The sequence below is a fragment of the Peromyscus californicus genome, unplaced genomic scaffold, assembly GCF_007827085.1.
Source record: "Peromyscus californicus insignis strain IS unplaced genomic scaffold, ASM782708v3 Scaffold_13__1_contigs__length_99412109, whole genome shotgun sequence".
NCBI classification, from domain to species: Eukaryota; Metazoa; Chordata; class Mammalia; order Rodentia; family Cricetidae; genus Peromyscus; species Peromyscus californicus.
This window is the reverse complement of record NW_026294424.1, coordinates 29,477,375-29,497,988: the sequence shown is the minus strand read 5'-3', so window position 1 is coordinate 29,497,988 and position 20,614 is coordinate 29,477,375. Positions and strand designations below refer to the sequence as shown.

General features: G+C 40.7%; 1 long non-coding RNA gene across 1 annotated transcript in view; it reads left to right on the top strand.

The window, feature by feature from the left end:
- Nucleotides 1-4,363: 4,363 nt before the first annotated feature.
- The window catches only part of LOC128108339 (uncharacterized), a 43,567-nt gene continuing 27,316 nt past the window's right edge, over nucleotides 4,364-20,614 (top strand). The window contains exon 1 of the long non-coding RNA XR_008217440.1: nucleotides 4,364-4,511. This is a non-coding gene — a long non-coding RNA (uncharacterized LOC128108339). The remainder of the gene's footprint in view (nucleotides 4,512-20,614) is intronic.

Genomic DNA, 20,614 nt, shown 5'->3' with positions numbered 1-20,614 from the left:
TCCCATGTAGCAGTTAGTGAGCTCCACCAATAGGCAGTTCCCTCAGCTGTGATCTTTTCCAGGCTATTCTGATCAGTGTTTATCGTTCTGTCTGATGACATTCAGATATGTGACAAGAGAGTCCACTACTAATCACTGAGGAGCTCCTCTGTCACGTAAGAGTTGAAGGAGCATCAGTGTTATAACTGAAATGGTAGTTATTTACTGAACTTGGGTGGAGACAAGGACCCGGGGAAGGCAGTTGGTGTATCTCTGGTTGGAAGAATTGCTAGAGGGACCTTGGGATTCGCTTTCATGTTGTTTCTTTCCTTCTTTTTAAATGGAGCTCTTACTTTGCTGAGTCTATCAGTTTTTAAATTGGCTCATGCCAGGAAAGGAGCAAAAGGTGGACTCATGGTATGCTGCCATGAACTGCAGACCAGGCACTCCAGAGCCTTGGACTCTAGTCCAAGTTGTGTCTACATGGCTGGTATATGCTAGCTAAATCAATCAGTTTCTCAGAACTCAGTGCTCTTCTCTTTAAAGTCAGACATTCTGACTACATTCAGAATACTCAAAATCTATTCTTAGACCAATGGAGGTCTAAATGTACCCAGTGTGTGCTTTAGTGGTCAAATGCTCCCTGGTCAAAAGAATTTAAACATACTTCAACTACCCACTACGTGCATACTGGAGTTCCTGGGTTGCAAGATGTTAAATATGGTTGATTAACGGAATGTAAAACCCATTTAACTCCAAGAATAATCATCATAGGTGTCTCTGTTCATTAATGTTCACCACGCATACAGAAACAGAAAGTGTTCCTGGATTGGACAGTTGTCTATATTTCTGGTTTTGGACTCAGTTTCAATATAGGAATCAGCTCCTCCAAAGTATTTCTGTATGCTCTTTGTAAAATTTGTAACCAATCATCTGCATTTTATCCTTAACACGGTATCCTGAATTACAATCCAAGACTCAAATCTCTCCGTGCTCCACTGTTGGCACATCTGTTGGAATGGTCCCTAATCCTGTAATCGTGCAGGGATTCTCTGTATTTGGGGAAGTTCACACACTCACATTAAATTTTAAAGTGTGTTATTATTTTCTTTTGCCTCCTACTTATTTCAGAATTTATTACTCTAATACAAAGCAATGATATGGGTTTGCAGTTGGAATATGACTTTTTGAAAACTGAATGTAAATTGGCAGAATGAGGCATCTCTCCGTGTAACTGTGTAAGTTCTATTAGTCATGTTAAAGGCCATTAATCTTGTGAGAAATTAGCTAAAGCTATAGAGATCCATGTGAAATCAAAGGCTTGAAGAAATACCTAGTGGCTCATCTTCTTTGCTAACTGTCATGATGGATTTTAAGATCAGAATTCTCAAGGAGGAGGAAAAGAATAAGATATTACTGAAGCTGTGGTAGAATCTAGTTCCTCTTTTGAATCAAGACAATTCGGAATCAAATATAAAATATGTTAGAGTCATATGTAACATACTTTTTTGACAAAGAAAAGTTTTACTATGGGCATAAGGTTTACCTAACCATGTACATTTACAAGTTCAAATGTTTAAGCGAAATTATTGACTTAGTTTTCAGAGTTGAGAAGTTCAATGGGTTGTCAAATGTAACAAGACAATATTAACCTCACCGTTATCTGTAACTTGTTATTCACATCTCATGTTTATTTGAGATCTAGTTTTCTTTCTGTGTCAATATAATTCCTTGAGGTTATTGCCTGACTGTATTCAATTAAGACCAAATTTATTTTAGATATTGAAACAATAAATAGTACTCCTGAATATTGTTGAAATTCCCTAAGATGCCAAATAAAACTACTTTTACCTAGACTGTCAACTTGAGCTCTGTAGAAACTACTGGCTTACTACGAGGTCACTTCTTGAGATTCTGCATTACAGTAACAGGTAAAGGCCTTGAGCCGGATGGTCTTAGAGGTTCCTTGCAGTTTTATCACGGTAACACTGAGCAAAATCAATACCAGAACTGACTTTAATTTAATCCTCCAGAGCTGTCACAAAATTGACTTTAATGTAGTAACATAAATGGTTAAGATAACCCTTGAAATAGCTGTTTCTATGTTCTCTGAAGTCCACTGGGCGTGGTTCTGCTCCCGTAGCTTTGTCATAAAGACATGTGTTAGGAAGGGCCTCGGTTTTATGCCACACTTGAGTCCAGATGTGACTTACTATCTTCATTATGTAAGGCAGCTGACATAACCTCACTCTCTTTTCCTTATCTTCAGAAGTGGATGTTATGAGCATTTCCCTATCTGCTTGCTGTGAGGATTCAATGTGTTAATCTGGAAAGTCGTTCGTGTGGAAGAGTGCAGGGTGAGTTCTCAGTGTCCCTCGGCTGCAGATCCTAGGTTTGCGTCTGGCATAGAGGGGGGCTAAGGTGATTGCTTCTCTCTGAAGCCCTCGGTTGCTCTCCTTGCCGCCATTCCTGCGGTCCTCTTGGGTTTAGCTTCTTCTCAGTATTTTCCCTCCAATGGCCCCTCTCCATGATTATACACATCTTCACACCCTTCCTTTGTTATTTAATATTGTTGAAATCTTGTTAGATGCCAAATAATACACTACCTCACTCCAACAAGACTGTTACCCGAACTCTGTAGAAACTGCTGGTCTATCCCTGGACATTCCTAGCCTGGCCTGGAACTAACTTCTTTGTAGCCTAGGCTGGCCTGGAACTTCCTTATAGCCTAGGCTGGCCTCAAACTTGGGACAAAGTCCCTGCCCAGCCTCTCAAGTACTGGGATTAAAAGTGTGAGCCACCACACGCAGATTTTTCTGCAGTCTCAGAAAGTCCCATGGTTCTGTCTTTGAGTTCTATTGTTTCTGGGCCAGTGGTAAGGCGACATTGTGATAATGAAAATCACATGGTAGACTCGAGTTGCCTGCCTACTGGGGAGAGAGAGAGAGAAAGGGAGGAAGGGTCAGGACAGCATACACCCAGTGACTTATTTCCTCCAACTAATAGCACTTGAGCTCTTCAGTGGATTTATCCATCTACACACATACACTATATGTCCCAGTCACTGCTTAGCAGCACTTAACCTGAGGATTAAGTCTTTAGTGTGTGATCTTCGGGGGCACGTTCTCTATCCAAACGATAACAACTAGGTATTTATTTGTGTTGCAAGCAGATCACTCCAATCAGATCAGGGGTGATAATGCCATCAGGGGTGGAAATAGTTTCCTCCTTTAATATCTGGGCTTAGACAGGCCACCGAGGGAACAATACTGAAGTGGGATTTCTATAATGGAGACATCTAGAGAATGAGCAGATCTCTGACAGGCAGCTTTGGATTCCACACTTACATAACGTCTTCACACTTACATAACATCTTCAGCAATCAATAGTACCTTTTTATCAAGCAAACAAGATAAAGAAGAAAGGAACTGAGTTTTCTGTTGCTGACAACTTGGGACATGGTGAATGGGTGGGGGATAAAAGATAGGCCAGCCTGTGCGTGGGGATTCTTCTAGTGTCTTCTTCTCCAGGCCCAGGAAGACCTAAAGCTTTCTTCAGTGGTGGTGTTCTTCCTGGAAGAAAGGCAGGCAGAGCATTTCTATCTTCGTCAATCTGTGTCTTGAGTTTAGGCAAACGGAGGACGCGCTTTGCATCTGCTGTTTCTTAAATGCCTTCAGCTCAACAACCTTCCACGTTTTGGTAAGGCACATTCTGTTCTGCCACAGCACAAAGCAGGCCGTTGTTAACATGTTGCTGCCAGTGAAGGAATTTATTAAATTTAGTATTAAAAGCAAAAACACACTCTCCTTTCGGATCACAATTATTCTGCAGTCTCAGAAAGTCCCAGGACAGAGTAGGGGTCTTCTTCAGCTTGAGTCAGTTTAGACTAATGGAGAATTGATTACAGCTTCCTTATTTTCAATAGCCAGCCTGGGACTGTGGGAATATTGGTTTAAGTTGATAGCAGAGACTGTCCCATGTCTGAGATCCACAGCTTTGCGTCAGATGAAGACTTAAGAAGTGTAAGCAAGAAGATACCAGGGAGATGAATACATTAGGTGCTAGAGATACATGGTCTTTTTCACAGAATGGTAATCATTCTTTCATTTTGTTTGTTAAGTTTTGACTTTCCAGTCTCCAGCCTTTGATTAAAGGATTCCAGAATATCAGTATCATGCTTGATGTGGTGGGAGAAATATGTTTTCCATCCATAAAGAGGCTAATGACTTTTCTGCTGTTTCTAGCCGAGTGAGCTGCATCTGACAGGGCTGGCCTCTGCAGTCCTTATTCGGAGAGTTCTTGCCTGCAGCCTGCTGGTGCCATTTGCATGCTAATCATTTCTGTAATTGATCTTGCCAGGTCTTTTCAAACCTTGTAGGAGGCAGTGGCCTGCTGCTCCTAAATTAACTAAGGATTGCAGAGTCTGTCTCCCTGGAGAGGAGCTGTGTCATATGAGTATTGGGGCACCATCAGTTCCTCTACCCAACTGTGCTCCGTGACCCCACACGGGGGGGATTCTGGTCCGTGTGCAGGTAAAGTAGCCTTTAGGGCAATATAGAGATTGTGGTTCGGGTTACTAAGAGTTTATTATTGCCAAAACGAACAAGAGAAAATTAATGTTGTTTCTTTCCTTGTGTTATTAGAAGAGCAGGTGGTGGAACCAGCCAGGAAGCAGGCGCCGGTCACGCATTTAGATTATGTGCTGGAAGTGGCTTCCACTCATGCTGGGTCATTAATGTAGGATGGGAAGATGAAGGCAGGCAGTTTCTAAGTTTGATCAAAGATCTGAAAACAACCCCGACTACAAAGCCAACTGCTGTGTTGTTTATTCTTGGCTTATAGAGTGAAATAACTTCACGAAACCATACACACTTCATATTTCCACTGTCATAGGTGGGTTTCTTTTGCTGTGACGAAATACCCGATGTGGAGAAACTGTAAAGAAAGGAGATTTATGGTTAGCAGACAGTTCTGGAGGTGTGAGGGCATGGTAAGAGCATCTGTTTGGCTCTGATGGAGCCTCATGACAGATGGCATCGCACTGGTGGAGGGTGTGACAAGCAGTATAGGCAGGAGATATGTTCAGGGAAGGGGCCAGGCTCCGTAGAATTTCAGTTCTTGTGGCAATGACTCCACTCCATGAAGCTAGCTTTGTCTCTTCTGAGGGCAAGGCCCCCAAGACCTAATGGCTGTCCACGTTTGTCATGGACATTTGGTGCAGTTTTGGTACCAGCACATGATACCTTGGGGGACATGCTCGAATCATATCCAAACCATAGCATCCATGCTCAAATTCTCCAAAATAGAAATGAAAATCCATGGGAATGTAATGGCTTGCCTTAAGCTGCATTCTGGGAGCAGGGATCAGTGGCTATGTGAGGCTATTTAGATGAAAATTAATTAAAGTGGAAACTTCAGTTCCTCCACCTTGCTGGTCACATTTCAAGTACTCAAAGGCCATGTTTGACCAGTGGCTACCATATTGGGCATCCTATTTTTTTTTTGTTGTTGTTGTTAAAAAAAAGACAGTTTTGCTCTGGAGACTCACGATTTCTTCCTCTCCCCATTATTGGGGAAACTATAATTTTCGCCTATAGTTGTCATATGTCATAGAGGAGGCACATTTTCAGATTAAAGCAAACACGGAGTGTTTCATTTTCTCCCTTCCTGAGGAAGTGGGTGAGTGTGCATACCCCAGTTTTCTAGCCCCACTGCTTCTCTTTAAGCATCTTTGCTATGACACAGAATGGCTGGAGCAAGGTTTAGTAAGGTGCATACTTTGACTTCTGGGTACAACTCTTTCTTTACAGCTAATATTGATCCAGCAGTGAATTCCTTACAGAACCCATACAGCTCCTTGCGGAAAAATTGGCTGAGGTGCTGTAAAGTCACAGATGTCTCAGGGATTTAAATTAACACTGTAAATCTCAGGATTATGGGGAAAGAGCTTGCAGCTTTCCTGAAAGGCTCCAACGTTACTCCCGAATTTACCTGAGTACCACAGAAGCTTGCAGGTACAAAACCAGAGATTCTAGTATCAGAAAGTACTGAAGAGTTTGATACGAGGATATCATTTTAAGTTGATTTTCTTTTTTGAGATTAACAGGATATGATGCTTATGACAGAAATGAGACAGGACTGGCTTAGCCAGTGGGACTCAGCTCTGCATAGGGACAATATCGGGGTGTGGACAGACAGGATCTGGTGACTATCATAGGCTAAAGAAGTCCTGAGGGCATGAACACTCCAGCAGGCCATGGCCTGATGGCCAGTACTATGTCCTTTCTCATGGTAGTTAGGGTGTTGATGCTGCTTGCCTGGGGAGCCCTAAGTCTGTGGAGGTTTGCTGAAGGCATCAGGAGGAACAATTGCTTTGTAAGTGACAGGGTTGATGGGACTATGTTCCCTGGACTGCCTTTATGCCGATCTGTCATCCTTTGCAAGAATGTCAATATTTATCATGTATTCTTCTCACAGAGCAAGGGAGAATGGCAGCATCAGGAGATGGGCTCTGAGATGGGTCTATGGACCCTCATGTCTCAAGTTATAACCCTTGGATATGGTTTCATGTGGGAACTTGGTGGGAGAGGGCCCACCATCTTAGCATAAAGATTATTTTAGAGCAAGAACATTTGAAATCTTTTCTGAATTTGCTTGTTCTAACTTGCAAAGCCTCCCTGAAATACCCCCGATTTTTATTTCCAAGGGAGTCCCTGCAAATTTAAAGACTAACTACCCATTCCACTGTCACAAAAAATGAAAAAAAAAAGTGAAAACAAGAAACCAATAGAACCTTCTACATTTTCCTGAAACACTCTAGTCATTCCCTTTTGTCGCAGGGTATTTGTACACTGTGTAAGGATGTATTGCTGTGATTGGTTTAATAAAAAGCTAAATGGCCAATAGACAGGCAGTAGAGGTTAGGCGGGACTTCCAGGAGAGAGAGGAACTCAGGGGGATGAACCTAGATGCCAGGGGTACACTGAGGAAGTCAAACATACAGAATGGAAGAGAGATAAAAAGCCATGTGGCTTTTGGGGAGCCAGCAGTCCAATGAGAAAGATCAACTATACCATGTTAAATTGATACAGAAACATTAATATCCAGGCATTCGGTGAACAAGTAACTCCTATGCAAGTACAAATGTTTGTCTTTTTCTCTAGATTACCTATTTCAAGTTATTTTGAAGGTCTACTTCCTCAGTCCAACCTAAGTGGATAGAGGGAAAGTTCATTCTTCTAATAACAGAAAAGTCAGATCTCAAGTGCTATCCCATAGTTATCTGATGAGCATCAGCATTTAAACAATGTCCTCTGATGGCTGCATGTGAACAGAGTCGTGTCTGAGAAGCAAATTTCATTTGTAAGGGGCCACCTTCAATATTTTAGACGTTGGGGGTTATATGGTGTCTCTTGCTGTGCTCAACTGTGCTGCTGCAGCTTTAAGAACATCCACAGAGAACACTGGTGTGAGCAAGTGTGGCTATACTTCAATAAAATTTCATTTGTGGATGCTGAAGTTTGTGTGCATTTCATCAACTTTACATGTTTTTTTTCAATTACTAAGTATTTTCCCAAGCACTCCTTAATTTGCTATATTAAAAATTGGTAGATGGTTGGATTTGGTGTGGGCCATAGTTTGCTGACTCTCTGTCTAGACCACTATGCCCAACCCTTTTTACTTCATAGAACACATGGAGAATGATGCTGGAACCACATGCTTGGGTAAATGATCAAAGACACTCATGGTGGACTTGTAGTTGATGGAGTGTTGATTGATGGGCCTCCAACTGTACTGAAAGCTGAGACCATTGACAAATATGTAACTCAGTCTACAGGTTACTAATGAGAAAACCCAGACAGTTTTCCATCTCTGTCTCTGTATATGTCATGATGCAAACCATTTGGAGACCCGTCATAGATGTTTTCTGAGTGGAAACTTGAGAAGTGATTTTGTAGTAACTTGCAAAGCCTGGAGATGAACTGATTATTGTCAGAGTGCTGATTTCTCAAAAAGTGCAATAAAATCATCGTTAAAAGTTATACATGGATGACTGTACTAAAGTTTGCACTGGTTGAAGAAATAAAACCATAACTTGTCAGAAAGTCCCATCTTTGGTAACCATCAAAGTTGTTCAAGATCTCTGGTTCACTCTGACCTAGACACTTCTCTATACACTGGGGGTAAGGTGAAACCATGACATTTTAATTATTGGGTTATTCATAATGATCTTTTCTGCTTTGCTGAAAGCTTATGAATGGCTTAGAGACTGAAAAACACCACGGGTATTTAAAATTCTAGGTTATAGTGCTGTACTTCATAATCTCCTGGTGAATTGTAAGCTGACAGATACTATATCTAAGTCGACTGTATATTATTCTTCTGCATGAGTCTGTTCTATATAGAACTGTGTCCCTCCCCTCAGATTTTTTTTTTTTTTTTTTTTTTTTTTTTTTTTTGGTTTTTCGAGACAGGGTTTCTCTGTGTAGCTTTGCGCCTTTCCTGGAACTCGCTTTGGAGACCAGGCTGGCCTCGAACTCACAGAGATCCGCCTGGCTCTGCCTCCCGAGCCTCCCCTCAGATTTATATGTTGAAGTCCTATTCTACAGTGCCTCCAAATTGCTGAACTGAATTTATTTGAAATAGGGCCTTTACAGAGATAATAAAATAATAATAATAAAAGACTTGATTGGGGTGGTTCTTCACACAATATGACCAGTGCAATGCAGAAACCAGATGGAGACAGATGTTCCTACAAACCAAGGAATGTCCATGATTTCTGGAAAAACACCGGAAGTTAGGGAAAGGCATGGAAGAGAGACTCTTCCTTTTTTTCTTTTTTTTTTTGAGACAGGTTTCTCTCTGTAGGTTTGGTGCCTATCCTGGATCTCACTCTGTAGACCAGGCTGGCCTTGAACTCACAGAGATCTGCCTGGCTCTGCCTCCTGAGTGCTGGGATTAAAGGCATGTGCCACCACCGCCTGGCAAAAGAGACTCTTCTTTACAGTTTTCTAAAGGAGCCCTGACTTCTAGCTCCCAGGACTGTGAGACCATAGATCTTCCTTGTTTAGTTCACCAAATTTGTGGCAATTTGTTATGGTATTCCTAGAAATGTAAAACAAATATATATATATATAGTCTATAACCACAACAACTGTTCTCTTCTTGGATGGAGAGTGTGGCTCAATTGTTGACATCCTTCCATCCACGAGGGTCTGTGTTCAGAGCCCAACACCACATAAAACTGGGCATGGTGGTGCATATATAATCCTAGCACTCAGGAGGTAGAAGCAGAAAGATCAGGAATTCAAGGTCATCCTAAGACACATAGAAAGTTTGAGGTCACCTTGGGCTGCATGAGAGCTTGTCTCAAAAGAAAAAATATTTTACTTTTTAAAAAAGCTTTAGTGTGCTATAATTTATATACCACACAACTAGTCTACTTTATAAAGATACAACTCAATGATACTTTAAATATATTCACAAAGCTGTGCAATTATTAATGAATAACTTTTAGAATATTGAGAACCTATAACTACTAGCAATCACTCTCCATGAACTCCTTTCCTTACTTCTCAGCAATGATCAATTTACTTTTTATCCCTTTATCAGCCTGTTATGGGCATACCGCTGTGTTTACCATCTACATTTGAATATTTATGGAAATATAAATATTCCATAGGACACCTAGATGAGTCCAAAGAAATTACTCTACCTAAGTTAGCTCAAAACCAAAGCAAAGCAAAGCAAACCAAACCAAACAAAAAAATTCAGTGAGTTTATTGGGGTTACTTGCAGGACTATGGGGAGTATTAATCCCATGGGGTGAAAATAAGACCACTACCACAATTTTTGAGTAAATTTGAAGCAAGCTTTATTAAATATTGGCCAGGAAGATGGACACTGGCCAGGTCCTTATCTGGGATTCCTAGATGACACTCAGTCCCATTAGACAGGGGTTTATAAAGGCAAAACCCACAAGGCTACATACTTCCTGCCTTTGTCCAATCAGGGGCAAGCATACATTTTGACATACTTCCTATGTATGTACGTCTCATCTATGTGTGATCAAGCACATCCTATGCAATTGGGACAACCTTATTTACAGAAGTGAAAACTTGTGGCTTGTTATCTTACATGAACAGCCCCCAGCATTTCAGGAAGTTGTCTGTCCTTGGGCAAGTAGGGCTTATAGCTTAGAGGCACTTTTGTTTTGTTTTGTTTTATAGATTTCCTAAGTACAGTAATTAAAACTTAAAGCATAAAGAAAGCTCACCCTAGCATGGGCAGCAACTCATGAAGTCTGCGTCCATGGAGCTCTGGGAACAACTTTAGGTAGCTTAGCTGTTCAGAAAGTCTATTCTCCCCAGCAATTGTTGCTGTCACCCACTTTCCTGAAGAGAGAAGTGAGGTAACCCAGACTCAGAAGGACAACCATGGTATGTACTCACTCATAAGTGGATACTAGATGTAAAACAAAGGATAACCAGAGTGCACCATGGAGGCTACTTAGTAAAGAGGACCCTGAGAAAGACACAGGGATCGCCCAACGACAGAGAAATGGATGAGATCTACATGAGCAAACTGGAGGTGAGGGGGGTGTTGGCAATGGTCGAGAGAGTGCCTGAGCTGACCTGCTCTGGTGATTGGATGGTTGAACACCCTAACTGTCATGATAGAACTCTCATCCAGTGACTGATGGAAACGGATGCAGAGATCCATGGCCAAGCCCCAAGTGGAGCTCCAGGAGTCCAATCGGCGAGAGAGAGGAGGGATTATATGAGCAGGAGATATTGAGACCATGATTGGAAAAAGCACAGGGACAAATAGCCATGAACTGTGATCTAATAGCTGAGGAGCCCCCATGGAACTGGACCAGGCCCTCTGGATAAGTGAGACAGTTGATTAGCTTGAACTGTTTAGGAGGCCCCCAGGCAGTGGGACCGAGACCTGTCCTTAGTGCATGAGCTGGCTTTTTGGAACCTAGGGCCTATGCTGAGATACTTTGCTCAGCCTTGGTGTAGGGAGGAGGGGACTGGACCTGCCTCAACTGAATCTACCAGGCTGGGCTGGCTCCCCAGGGGAGTCCTTGCCTTGAAGGAGGTAGGACTGGGGGGGTGGATTGGGTAGGGGAGGGCTGAGGGTGGGAGGAAGGAGGACAGGGGAATCCGTGGCTGATATGTAAACAAATTAATTATAAAATAAAAATATTTATTAAAAAAAGAAAGAAATAGCTACACATGCTGATTCTACCACTTTATGGTTTTGTTGTTGCTGTTTTTGTGAAACAAAATAGGTTTTCCTATGTAGTCTACCCTGCTTTCAAGCCTGTGGTCTTCCTGCCAGAACCTTTGGAGGTCTGGGATTCCAAGTGTGAACTAGGTCTTGTTTCTTGTTCTTTACTGGTTGTTTGTGTATCAAATCCTTTGCCCATGTTCACTTGGGTTGTTTTCTTGTCTTTTATTATTGAATCATGTGAGATGGTGTTGTAGGTAAGGATTCATTTTACTAACGACTAGACTTCATTGTTTTCATCAGCAAGGTGCAGGTGTATAATTTCTGTTTTCTCAGGAGTTCTGGGGGGGCACCTCTGGTTGCTGGGTACGTAGTCCCTTCCTGGACGTAAGTATTTGAACATAGGATAAAGGCCAGAAACTAAGAGAAAGGAGGAATATGGAAAGTGTTTGAGGCTGACAGAGACCAGGACATGTCATTCCAAATAAGCATGATTGCATATAAACCTGAGTTCAGAACTACCTCTTTGGGATTATTTATTCTTTATTTCCTGGGTGTCTCTATTATATATCTGAGGTGTCCATGTTATTAAATTTGTTTGCTTTATCCCCTCTCCTCCTCTGCAAATCTTTCTTTTGTTACAGAAGTTGATTCCACTAAATACTACATAGAATAGGGAGAAAATTGTATTTCCTTCCCTATGCTTATCCACTGGGGAAAAAATATCTTGCCATTGCAAAAGGTTTATAGGATTCAATTGTTGTGTAACTGTCCTGGCTACCTCTGCTGGAGTTCACACATCATCCAAGGGAAAAGGATTTTTTTCTTTTTAGATTTTTTTCTTTCCTTTCTTTAAACCAGTGTTTGGCATGATTTGTTCCTTATTGCCTGTAATTGCTGAACTCTGGACACAAGGTTGCAGGTAAGTTGAGTTAAGTTGTTCACCTCCTGCTGAGTGGATTCTGCCTTTGTTACCTGGATCAAAGCAGAAAGCCTCTCTTCCCATCTGTCTATGCAAATCTAAAGCAGATAAATGTGAGCTATCAGAAGCCAATTTGCTGGAAATCTGCCCCTTAGTAATTGGCTTCATATTTCAGCCCTTAGAAAAAGTCTACTCTCATTACCACCTCTGCCTTCTCCCCTCAAGGCCGAGAGAGAGAGAGAGAGAGACAGAGAGAGAGAGACAGAGAGAGAGACACACACACAGAGAGATAGATAGATAGATAGATAGATAGATAGATAGATAGATAGAGATAGAGAGAGAGAGAGACAGAGACAGAGAGAGACAGAGATAGAGAGAGAGAACAAACCCTTTGGAGACAAGGAAGGGGAGAGAATAAAACTCCATATAAATGATGAATTTTTTCTCTCCCTACTGGCTTTACTCTCAGGTGTCCCTGCTCAGTGATGCTTCCTCTGAAAGGCCCCCCTTTAGCTGGCCAGGCCTCCTTGCTAAGGGTGATTGTGTCCTTCTCATCCCAGGCTCACTATTTGCCAAGATAGGAAGTGACAGGCAGGGAGACCTCTTGCTCTCGGGATCTTGGGAAGGCGGTACAAAGCATTACATCAAACACTGCCACCGGACCAGCTCTCTGGGGCTGCATTAGGTAGTCAAGCGTTTGTCGCCTGTTGAATGTTACCTCATTCAACACTTTGTTAAACAACTTCTAAAGGTCTGAACAATATGACCGAGGGGCCATTGACTGGGGATCATAGTAGCCAAGTAACGGTTTGACAAGGCTAAACAGTGTATGTTGTTCACTATGTTATTTAAAGCCAGTCCTTATGCCTCCAACTCCTTGCTCATCCCTTAACGTACACTTTCTGTGAGACCCTGGGATATTACATTCGGGACCTGTTTCTACAGAAAGGCACAGTAGAAAGGAAAGAGGAGAGCTTGCAAAGAGGAAATAAGAAGACAAGTGGAAAGAAATAAGCAGATGTAGAAAGTGTGTGTGTCTGTGTACGCACACACACGTGCGCATGCACATGCTTACGCATACAGCAAAAGGGTGTCTGCTCCCCCTGCCCCAATCCTGGGAGTGTCAGATTTTCTTTTTGACTAACCTAAGTTAGGCTACTATGAATTTTCTTCCTGAGCATGCCTTGACTTTTGGAGTTCTGTGATTCACTGTTTCACCGAATTTCATGGAGAGCCCTTTTAACTTGGCTTAGCCAGCAGCTACGCTCTTTTTGTGTCTAATCGACTATGATTATCTGAACAAATTCCTTATCCCACCCCTCTCCTGGTTGATGTCTTCCTTCTGTAAGAACTCTCTTAGGTCTGTAGCAAGTGTCACGAATAACTTGAAATTTGTATTTACTTCTTTTTATTTGTGTTAATGTATGTGGGTGGAGTAGGTATGGGTGGTGTATGCACACATGCATGCAGGTGTATGCACCCCTGTACATGTGCAGAGGCCAGAGGAAGATGTCAGGTGTCCTGTTTACCACTTTTGAGATGAAGTTTCTCATTGACTCTGGAGTTAACGCCCGCAGTGCTGAGGTTACAGGCATACACAGGACCTTTGGCATGTGTGCTGGGTATTTAAACTCACGTCCTCAAGCTTGAGCAGCAATCAGCTCTCACACATTAAGCCATCTTCTCAGCTTCCACTTTATTTCTTAAGCAGAAGAACAATGATTACACCTGGACCTTGTAATGGGGGAAGGCGGGGAGGAAGCGGATATGAGGTGGCAGACGCGATGAGACCCAGTGCACTTCTGTAACACATGATGAAAGTGTGGACATGTGTTTAGCACCAGAGGCAAATGCACTGTTGTTATAGATGCATTCCCGGAGAAGCCCACTCAGTATTGGTGGTCACCATGTCCTTTTCTTTTGGACACAGCCCACACAGTTCGGCTTCCACTATCTATGAAGTATAAAAGGAGGCCATGGGCTTCAGCAAGTCAGTTCTGAGGCTCCTGCCTCAGGCAGAATTTAAATCTGGAGATGGGATCTACCTCTTGTTTCTTCTATTCCCAAGACCTCTCAGTCTGCTTATACTTAATACAGAATATATTAACGGAATTCAACATAGATCCATGAATACTGATTAATCATCTTTTTGTGCAGCTATGATAGCAAGTACCCTGAGCAATAAAAATAACAAAAGAGATGGTTTTAATTACCATCTTATTCAGACCTGGGGATGAAGGGGCATGTAAGATACACTTATTTTGGTCATGATAGGAGGCTTTAAAATGGTGGGGGACATCTCCCAGAAGAAATAATTCCCATGTTGGAGATTTTGGAGGAATGAGGATGAGACTGCAGTGAAATGTTGTCAGGAAAGAAAAAGAGAAAGCATCGTAAGAAAAATTAATAGACTGAACACAATCATCGACCCAGAGAGGCTCAGAATCAATGTAGGGAAGTGTGAGTATTTCAAGAGCACAGATCAGAATATAAACAGAAAAGAGACTGAGAAAGAGAGGGAGAGGAGAAGGAGAGGGTGAGGGAGAACTATAGTCTTGGTATGATCGGGAACAGGGATGGGAATCCTGAGTCACGATTGCTGCAGAAGGGACGCAGGCCCAGCTGACCTCCATTATTCTCAGAAAGTGTGATAAATCTAAACATAAGAGATAAAACTAAAAGTTCCCCAGAGCAGTAATGAAAAATATGACCTTGATTTAGGTGAAGTTTTTAAAAATAAAACATATACAAGATAGAGAGTAAAATAAATCACTATAAATTAAAGTTCATCAAATTAAAATATTTGACCTTCAACATATATTGTTTAGAAAAAGCACAGATGGAAGAACCAGTCTTTAAAAGAATCTCATGAAGGACTTTTCTCTAGACTACATCTTAAAACAACTCAATAAGAAGACAATGACTTCATTTCTTTAAGCGAATAAAACATTTGAACCAAGAGCTGGTATAAGGTCAGTGAGCATGCCAGGAGACATTCAGTGTCATCAGTCAGTAGAGACATCCAATTAAACCACCATAAAGTATCACTGTCCTCTCCTGGAATGGCTAGAATAAAAAAGCCTGGCGATATTTTTGGTTGGTGAGACTGTGGTACACTGCACCTCTCTCATACACTGCTGGCAGGATTGCAAAATGAGCCAGCCATTGTTGAAAACATTCTGGTTAGCAACCCTTACCATGCCACACAGAAATCCCCCTCAAATATTTGCGCAAGGGAAATAAAAGCACGTGCCTGCACAAGACTCTGCATCTGAACATTTTATAACTGTTGTATTCATAATAAGTAAACAGCTATAAATAATCCAAATATCCATCAAACAGTAAACTAGTACTTAGATAAATGTATTATGTATGGTGTATATCATAACACACACAAACACACTGGAACACAACTCAATAATAAAAAAAGAATAATTAACATTGCATACACTACATGGATGAATCTTAAAAGCTGTTCATCAACTGAAAGAAGACAGAAATAAATAATTCCATAATTGTATGAATTCAGTTAGATGAAATATAGGAAAACGAAAAACAAAAATGACAGATACCAGTGATGACTCAAGGCTTGAAGTAGGAAGAGATCATCAAAGGCAAAGGGACATGATGTCAACTTTAGGGTGACAAAATGTTCTACATCTTGAGTCTAATGAAAACAGCAGCATTCCGTTACAGCCTTCACTTCAGTTCCTGTTTCCTGGTTCCTGTTTGGGTTTCTGCCCTCACTTTCCTGGAAGTATAAGGTGGAATAAACCATTTCCTCTCCAAGTTGGTTTTGGTCAGGGTCTTATCAAAGCAATACAAAGCATACTAAGACACTTGCTGAGTTCATTTAGTGCTACTTCCATGTGCATGAGCGTGGCATGATCTACAGGAGCATGGGTGGTTTCTCAGGGCACACATACCTAATTTTATGTGTTAATTTTATATCCTGATACTTTTCTAAATGTGTCAGAATTCAGGAATTTCTAGTGGGATCTTTAGGGTGTTTTATTTACAGGATCATGTCATTTGAAAATAAGGATATGTTGACTTCTTCCTTTCCTGTTTGCATCCTATTTATTTCCTTCTTTTGTCTTGCTGCTGTAGATGAGGCTTAAAGTACTATCTAGAACAGGAAGGAATTGACATCCTTCTTATTCCTGATTTTAGTGGAAGTGCTTCAAGTTATTGAGGCATTTAGCATGATTTTGGCCATGGGTTTGTTGTATATTGTCTTTATTATGTTGAGATATGTCTCCTAAATCCCTATATTCTCTAGAACTTTTATTGTGAAAGAGTGCTAGATTTTTGTCAAAGATCTTTTTCTGCATCTAATAAGATGATTATATGATTTCTGTCCTCGAGTCTATATATGTGGTGGATTTCATTGATTGATTTCCATGTATTGGACCATCCCTGCATCTCTGGAATGAAGCCAACTTGATCATGGTCAAGGATCTTTTAAATTTATTCTTGATTTTGCCTTGCAAGTATTTTATTCAGAAAATTTTGAGTCTATATTCACCACAGAGATTGGCCTATAATACTCATTCTATTTCTCCCTCGTACACACCTGGCTTTGATATTAAAGTAATACTGGCTCTGAAAGAATTTGGAAGAGTCCCTCTTTTCTATATGGAATCATTTTAGGAATCTTAGTGTTAGTTCATTGAAGGTCTGGTAGAATTCTGTGCTGAATCTATCTGGCTGTGAGATTGTTTTACTATGAAGACTTTTAATTACTATTTTTAAAGATTTATTTTTACTTATATGTATATGTGCATATCTGTGTGAGTGTGTGCAGGTAGAAATTAGAAGAGTGCATCTGGTGGCCTGGAAATAGAGTCACAGGTGGTTGTGAGATAATCAATGTGGATTCTGGGAACTGAACTCTGGTCCTTCAGAAGAGCAGCAAACACTCTTAACTTCTGAACAATCTCTCCAGCTCTTTAATTACTGTTTAAACACTATTCATTGTTATTGGGTCTGTTTAAATTATTTACTTCATCTTGACTTAACTTTGGTAGTTAATATGTGTTTAGCAATTCATTCATTCTTTTAGAATTTCCATTTTAGTGGTACACAAACTTTTAAAGTATGTCTTTATTATTCCCTGAATTTCCTCAGTGTCTGTTGTAATCTCTCCCTTCTTATCTCTAATTTTATTAATTCAAGCCTTTTTCTTTTTGTTACATTGGCCATAGGTTCATCTTTTCATAAAACTGACTCTTAGTTTCACTGGTTTTCATTTCTATTTCATTGAATGAGGTCCAGATTTTGATTTTCTCTATGTACTGCTTTTGAGTGTTGTTTGTTTTTGTTTTTCCAAAGCCTCCAGTTGCATCATTAATGTATTATTTGAGAGATTTCTTCTCTTTCTCTAGGCTTGTGAAATTTTCTTCGATGATTTTATTGAAAATATTCTCCGTGCCTTTGCTATGGTATTGTTCTTTGGTGTTCATAATCCAAAGGTTGGGTCTTTTTATGGCATATCAAAGCTCTTCCATGCTTTGTTCATATTTCTTTTTTCATATGACCTTTATTAAATGATTCTTCTACTGCATCTTTCATTCATGATTCTGTTTTCTATATGTTCCATTACATTGGTGAGGCTTTCCACTGAGGTTTTTATTTGTTTTAATATTTTTTCATTTCCAGCATTATTCCAGTTTGGAAGCTCAGCTCATTATCTTACACTGTCTGCATTTTTCTGAGTATTCTTGTCTTCCGAGCTTCCATAAGAATGGCTCACTGAGTATATTATGCTAGGGCTTTTCTATCCCAAAGGCTGACAGTAATGGATGCTTATATTCTACTTAGTTGCTCCTTCTTGTATAGTTCAGGATTTCATCCCAGGGAATGGTGCTACCCACAGTGAGCTGGTCTTCTCAATTTAATTAACCTAACCAAGGCAATTCCCCACAGGCATGCATAGAGGTCTGTCTCCCAGGTGACTTTAGATCTCATCAAGCTGACAGTTCAGATTAACTATCATGTATCTGTTATTTGATTATGATATACAAATCTTTCTGTTTCTGACTTTGTCTTTAATGCAGTGTAATTATCTCTGTGGCTGAGTTTGACTTTCATATGTTGATAGATAATTTTTTATGTCATTCCCTTCCCTAAATGTTGATTGAGCTCTATTTATGATCAAGGCTCAGTGATAATGCTGTGTGAGATATTTCTATTTCTATTTATCTCATGTCTAGGCACACAGAATTAACAGATGAAAAAGACCTAAACTCGGTACCCACTGAATTTCCTCATGAAAGAAGAAGATAATGAGAGGGAGGGGTGAAGACTCTTTGTGTAAGCCGAATAATGTGCTTGGACTTGGCAATGAATTAATAAGGGCTTGCTTTTCACTCTTCACTTTTTCCTGGAGAATTCAGACAACTAGGGGTTGTGTTCTTCCACACTAAAGAGGTGCGTGGCTGCTGCAAGTTTTGCCACTGCCTCACTGTTCTGGATGTCTTAGGGTTTCTATTGCTGTGCTGAAACACCATGGCCAAAAAGCAACTTGGGGAGGAAATGGGTTATTTGACTTACATTTTTGCATCACTGTTCACCATCAAAGGAAGTCCAGGACAAGGACTCAAACAAGGCAAGAACCTGATGCAGAGGCCATGGAAGGGTGCTGCTTTGTGGCTTGCTCATCATGACTTGCTCAACCTACTTTCTTATAGAACCCAGGACCACTGTTCCAGTTATGGCACCACCCACAATGGGCTGGACCCTCCCCAATCCATCACTAATTAAGAAAATGCCTTATAGGCCTGCCTACAACCTGATCTTATAGAGGCATTTTCTTAATTAAGGTCCTTACTTCTCGGATGACATTAGCATGTGCCAAATTGACATGAAACTATCCAGCACACTGGGGTTACTGCTTGCTTTGCTATGGTTTTATACTTGCTTAAAAAGGGACACCTTCTTAAAAGAAAAAGTACCTGAGTCTTGTCTATGCATAGCCTATATCTTTTTACATGTTTAGAAACAGAAAAACTGGGTTATCCTGCCATGCTTGGGCTGGAAGCTGGGGAGGCTAACCTGGAAGCTTGTGTTGACTACATTACTCATGTGGTTTCTGAATTTAAGTAAAGTGGGCCCTAATGGACTGCTAACCCAGTTTTGTTTTGAGCAATAACAAAGAAATTATTGAGAAAAGAAGAGAGAGGGGCAGGGTGGGGATGAATTCTAATGTAAAAGGGTGTCTCTGAGCAGAGTTTAGCCATTAGAGGAGTAGACCCACAGAAAATGGCACCCAAGAGATCCTGGATTACTAAACAAACTCCTCCTTTTCTACCCTGGAGTCTGACTCAGAAGAAATAAGTCTGACTCAGACCCTTCACAAAGATTAGTCTAGAAAAACCAAAGATAACTGAAAACCTACTAAGCATTGGCCAAATGCAGACAGACAGTGGGCTAAATATAGAATATTGTTTTCTCTTTTCTAGTCTAGTGCTTTGAACCCTAAATATCATTGTTTGAACATGATTGTCAAATTCTTGATTTGTAAGCTGAGTTGGGACCACAGCCCACTGGCATAATGTCATGTAAAGCAGTATTAGGCTACATTAAAAGCTAGATTATTTTATGTAAAAATTTTAGGTTTCTGGATTCTCAAAAATCCTCAGATATAGCAACACCATAGTTGCACAGTCCAGTGGCCCCAAGCTCACTGGTCTCTCCTTGTCAATGGGACAAGCATTCTCTTGTTATGACCATCCCAGCTATTCTCTAGTTTATTTACTCCCTTCTATCACTCCTTTTAGTTATTTGACGGGCTCTTGTTGGTATTTGAGTTTGTGACCTACACTCTAACAAAGAAATACAAAGTCACTGATGATAGAGAAAAATAAAAATGATAGTTTAGGAAGAACTCAGTGAATCCTGATGGGGAAGTTGCCTTTACCCTAAAACATAAGTGCACCATTCTACCTATGAGAGATAAATACCTGGTTTTGTTTGATATTTTGGCCCAGCCTTTGGCAGGACAATGAATGGTCCTATTCTCCCTGTTTGGGGCTCTGGCTTTCTTAGAGAAGGTTTAACACCTTATGTTTAGCTTTTGGCAAGTAGAATGGGAATACATGTACAAGAGTGTTTCCTTCTCTCTGCAGTTCTCAGCACTGAATAACTTCTTCAAGTCTCAGCATATCTAGTACATCTTCTGTATTCCAACATGTTTCTATTTCTCTAGTTGTGTTGTTAGAGGGAGTGGCTAGCGCAAGGTCCTTATTTTAGGACCCAGCTGCAGAACTTCATAAGGATTTGATTAATTTTCCTTTTTGGTTTTATTCAAAATGTCTTCTTATTCCCATCTAACTTTTCTTCTTGCTTAAACTTTGACTTTGAAATAACAAAGGGCTGACTATTGCCCTTTAAAGTTTTTCCTTCTTCTTTTTCTATGTGACCAGGCTTTACAAAAGGCTATTTTATTCTAAGAAATTAGGTTTCTGGTTATCGGGA